The following is a 6000-nucleotide window of genomic DNA, read 5'->3' on the forward strand; positions in this document are numbered from 1 at the left end:
GTGTTTGGAGGTGTTGCTACACTCCTCTGCAACAAGGTTCTACCATAATAGTGCTTGCATCAGAGGAAGGCCGACAACACATTTTAGCACTTTCACAGTTCTAACTTAATCGTGGCAGGAAGCTTTCTGCCACTGGGAGAACAAGTTGCGTCACTAGCAACATCTGACTCCAGGATCTAGTGTCAATCACTTTGCCTAAGGTCGTTAAAAAATACTAGGGTGTCCCCTTACAACATAAAGGCTTTGCCCGAGTGACAATTAAGAGGAAACACACAGCATGATAAATAACTGAGCAGGTGAATTAAAGAAATGTCTTTCCTGAGCAAAATGAGAGAATGATTGACAGTTATAAATCCAGGCTCTTGGGCCTATCTTCCTTCACTGCCCAAGGTTGTAAACAGCTCTTTTTATTTACCCTGCCTTTCTTGGCAGTTCAGAAGTTCTCTTTGGCCCTGAGAAGTCTCTTGTCTGTGGAGTCAAGACAAGCTTTAGAGAAAAGCAACCCCTCTGGTGAATTTCCCAAGAGCAGTTTCCAGGGGCCCCCTGCCAGTGACTGGTATTGCAGAGAATTGCCCACTGAGCAGAATATTTAGGACTTGATGTGTGTGCAAGACAAAACTCTAGGGATCAAATGGCAAGTCCATCTGCTCATTTGATTTCAGAAATGTCCTGTTTGACTTGCTGGTGACAAAATGTGAAGCATGACTGGAGTGTCACCTCTTCATCCAGGGTCTTAAATTTTGGTTTTGAGCTCTTTTATTCCTCACAGAACAATAATATAGTTTAACTCTCCAAAAAGAGAACAACCAAGGGTGCCAACTTACTGTGTCATTTATCGCAGTTCAAACAACCTTGGTTTACAGATGGCCTGGGAAATATTTAACCCCAGAGAGTTCTTATATCTCCAAATTGATAATTGCTCACAAACAGATGCTTTTCCAATACAGGAAAAAAAAAAAAGAGGTAAGAAAGGAGCAGAAAAAGAAAAAAGAACAAACACAATGACTCTTGTGAATGAGCCACCATCCCGGTTTCTATTCATGGCCCAGCGGCGGTATTTGAAGTCCCCAGTGAAAATAAAACCCTCAAAGTTGGATCTCTGGCTACCATGACACATTTTTAAGTGGTTACAAGGGAGTCTGAGCATCCAGCCGGGCCATGCCCAAGATTCTTGGATTGCTCTGTGGATGGTACTTGAGATTCACCAAGCAGGTAGACACCTGTTTCACTGAGAGATCAAAATAGACACAAGTGAAATAATAATGAAAGCAGAGGGAATAAAACAGAGTTTTTTTTTTTATATAAAGAAATAAAATGAACTAAGTAATATTTCAAATATATTAAAATGAGAAATATATTAAAATGAGAGAGAATAACATTAAGAACCCCTGATACCCATCTCTGGCTTCAACAATCATCAATTTATGGTCAGTCTTGGTTTTGATTTTACCCTACCCCTAATTCCCATTCACCACCAGATTATTTAGAAGAAAATCCCAAATAATATGAAATAGATGATTTAAAAGGTGAACTTCTATGAGGTTTATGACCCAGCTCTAAATTAGTCAGGGAAATTAGGCACTACATGTAGAAGACCAATTATGATAAGCCATTTAAACAGATATTTTAAGAAAAATTTAAGTACATTTCCCCTGAAACTTTTCATACTAACTAAAAATCATTTTTATATTAATTTTGTAACAATTTTCTGGCTGGTGCTGGCTGATGGCTACACACACACACACATACACACACACAACAGCCTTATAATCTTGCAAGAGGACACTTAGGAGATGGGGGGGAGACAGGGTAATTGAGAAGGGTGCTGACCGCAGGAAAAAGTGCAAAAGTGTGAGATTACAGGGGTACCAGGGAGCACAGAGAACAGTCAGCCTCTGCCGGTTACTATGGTTACTACATGGTCTACAGCCAGGGCTGTTCTTTGATCTTCATCCTTCAGACAATATTATTAATCTCCCCAGAGGGCTGCCCTTTCCCTCCTCACACACCCAATCCAATCCGGAATCACAAAAGGGCAAGGAAGGTTGGGAGTGAGCATCCAAACAGAGTCACTTCCCTGGGCAGCTCTGCCTGCTAGTTCATTTGTCATCTATGTAACGTGGAGTAGTGGAAGCAAGGTATTCCAAACTCAGGAGCACTTCATTTTCAACCATGTAAATACAGACACGGCAAAGACATCCGTGATAATGTTGCTTAAGCACTGGGAGTTTTTAATTGTGGATGGATGAAGCACAGCATCTAACTCCCCTACCCAATTCACTTACTCATAGTTTGATAAATGCAAACCGCATCATGTATGTTTCAGGATTGCAAATATATCCAACCCAACAGATATTTTAAATACCCTGCTACACATAAAGCACAGTTGTATATGTTGAGGGAAATAGAAAATCAAGTAATAAATTATCACTAGGCACAAAAAGTAAACAACAGGAGTCTTAAAGCAAGTGCTCACCTGGCCATATAATGCCACAATAAAAAAATAGAAGAAAAAAAAACAAATATGAATGACAAAACAACAACAACAAATGACATCAGCAGAATGAGATGAAGCTGCAGAGTGAGGAAGTACTTCCTATGGATGGGGTTGGGGGGATGAATCCTGAAAGGCTTTGTGATATTGGACAGGGTCTTGTAGCTGAGGCAGGTTTCAATTGGTAAAACTGGGGTTGGGGAGGAGAACTTTCAGGAACTATCAGGGAAAAAGTTAAAGGGTAAGGAAGCATATGAGAACAAATTGAAATGCACATTGCCCACGTTGTGGTGGGCGTGGGTAATCTGCAGGGACAAGGAGGAGAACAGGACAAGTTGATTATGTCAATCAAATAAAAGTATCTCCAAGGTGGTTGAATGTGCAAAATCTAGAGAAAATTACCTGCATCCTAATTCTGATCCTGATCTGAGTGCCCTTATTACAAGTTATTGAGACCTTAAGCTTCAAGGTCTTTGTGTATAAAATAGGATATGAACAGTGCCATCTCTGGCAACTACTGTTTCATTACCTAATTCATTTAATGAGGTTTCCCTGGATTGTGCAGGAGAGCTAATTTAAGGTCATTGCAATTCACAGTGAGTTGGGGCAAGGGTAGAAGGCAGCCACTCCATCTACCTACCCTGAGGTGAGCTGATGATCCCAGAGAGGTTGAAGCCCCTGGAACCTCCCATGATAAGAAGAAGATTCTTCTGGAAGACTGATTTCTGTTGCTGGTAGGACCGGAAAAGCTGTGCCTGCCTAGAAGGCATATTTAGAGTCCCAGGGAGGCTCAGCCAGCAGCAGCAGTTTTGTGCTGATTTTAATGGGGAGGGTCACCTGCAGGCTAATGGCTGGAGAGGGACCCATGTTCGGAGGAGTTAGGACAGGATCTTCCCATTTTGGGTCTGTTTGCTTTTTAACACAGCAGCCAGCCCTGCCTTCCTTACACATCCCAGCTCCAGGGCTGAGGGCACTTTGCAGTTGTTAAGGTCTCTGATGTGGAAAGAAAAAGGGGTGGGGAGTGTGCGCCTTGCTGTGTGAGGACCTGACAACACTGAGACAGATGGGCCACCTCTCTGCTCCCTCCTCTTTCCGGGGTTATAAGATCCTTTCCTACTGGAAGGGGTGGAGTGAGAACTGATACCAATTTAATGGGTCGAAACTGGGTGTCTCTCCCTTCCTGAGAGGGCCTGGCAACCTCCCTCCTACCATTGTGATGACAAAGGACAGAGGAGCAGTCACAAGGATGATTATCTAATCAGGGAATTAGCCTTGGTTCAGGAGGCAAGTGTCAGAGGACTCTTAAAACAAGGGGTAGCACGTAATTTTACACAGAGTGGTTTTTATACACGAACACTATCAAGATTGGGGGCAATTATTTCCAAGCAATCGTCAAAGTTGGTGGCTCTTTCTCATCAGCACCTTCCCTGTGAAGGACGCCACCATTTTCACTGGATTTTTTCCATGCAAATCATTGCATTGTCAATTTTCTCAGATGGTCATCAAGGAGCCATCTAATTCTGACTCCCCTAGAGCCCTTGTTAAAATGTTTTCTGAGTTCTACTTTAGATCTGTGGTCTCAGGACTTGTAGAAGACAGAACCCAGCATTTGGAATTTAAAGTGCTTGGTATTAGGAGAATGTTAAGGATATTCTATCTCTAAAATATAGCAGATTACCATGTATACCTCTTGCTCATCTTTAATAGTTATCAATTCGTGGGCAATGTTACTTGACTAGTATCCCCAACTATGAGTACTTTGTAGCAAATTTCAGATATTGTTTCATCTGTAACTATTTCAATGTGTATCTCTATATGACAAACTTTTTAAAAGTCTAATATATTATACCCTTAAAATTACCAATGTTTCTATTATATCAAATATTTAGTCAGCATTTAAACCTCCTATGGTGTCTAGCAATGTTTTTTTTTCAATTGTACATAAAATTGGGCATATTAATGTGTACCACATGAAGTTCCTATACATATGTACTCTGTGTATGTTCAAGTCAGCCAGTATATCTACTCAAACTACTCAGTATATCTACTCAAATTTGTCATTTTTTTCTGGTATAAATATTCAAGATTTCTTTTTCCAGCTTCTTTGAAATATACAGCATATAGCCAGTTGTGATGGCACATGCCTGTAAACCCAGTGGCTCTGGAGGCTGCGGCAGGAGGATGGCAAGTTCAAAGCTAGCCTCAGCAAAAGCAAGGCATTAAGCAACTCAGTGAGACCCTGGTCTCTAAATAAATACAAAATAGGACTGGGGATATGGCTTAGTGGTTGAGTGCCCCTGAATTCAATCCCTGGTACCTGCATCCCCTGCAAAAAAAGAAATATACAGCATATGATCGATATCTATTATCACCCCACTATCAAATTATATTATAATTTTTTGAATGAAAGTTGAATATATGGATATTGGCTGATGTATGTCATATAACATGTCCTTTGCATATTTGCATTCCCTTTAATTCCTATATTAACAATTGATATAATAATTAACTTTATTAGATGTAATTTGACCATGGATATATAATAAATAATAATTTCCTTATCATCCATTAAATATAAAGCTTTGATCAGACTCAGATTTCATGTTTTCTGCAAGGATTTACTTAGTGTGAAGTATCAAGTGCTTCCATCTAGGGGCACTAAATGTCTGATTGTCTTTTTGTAATATTAGTAGCTATTGATGATCGTTGCTTAATTCCATGACGTCCTCCAAGACTGTGGTTCCATTTTTTAAAGCAATCCTGGTGAATTTAATGAACATTAAAGCCCAAGGATTCTGTTCCAAACCTTCTTCCATACTGTAGGTAGAGTTCTATAGCATGGCACAAGTGTGCCCTTCCCTCTCATAAACTGTCCTAAAGACACCAAACTGAAAGCAAAGCAAGACAATCCTTTGAAGTGTGGAAAAACTAAACATTCTACCATTGGCTTCTATGGGGATTGGTTCCAGACCCCCCTTGGATGCCCAAATCATGGATGTTCAAGTCCCTAGTGTGAAATGGGTATAAAATAGTGTTGTATTTGCATATAACCTATGCAAATCCTCCTGTATATTTTAAGTCACCTCTCTATTACTTATGATATCTAATGCAATGTACATGCTTATTACACCGTGTTATTTAGGAAATAGTAATAACAGAAAAGTCTATACATGTTTAGTACAGTAAAAATTTTTTTCAAATAATTTCACTTCACAGTTGGTTGAAGGCCCAGATACAGAACCAGTGGATATAGAGGGCTTACTGTGTTGGCGTTTTCTTTTTTTTTTAATGGTTTCCCCTTAAATATGAAATTAATATAATTAGTACCTCATATTTGGATCCATCATAATACTATATAAAATTTATAAGTAAGTGTACATATATTTGGGGGGCTCAAAGTTTTTAATGATACAACTCATGATCAAAAATGTTGTAGACCTTGGCCTAGTGATGGAGCCCACATAGATGATGTCAATAGAAGTCCACTTCTCCAAGTTTACTTCTCA

This window comes from Marmota flaviventris, chromosome 17 (assembly GCF_047511675.1).
Source record: "Marmota flaviventris isolate mMarFla1 chromosome 17, mMarFla1.hap1, whole genome shotgun sequence".
NCBI classification, from domain to species: domain Eukaryota; kingdom Metazoa; phylum Chordata; class Mammalia; order Rodentia; family Sciuridae; genus Marmota; species Marmota flaviventris.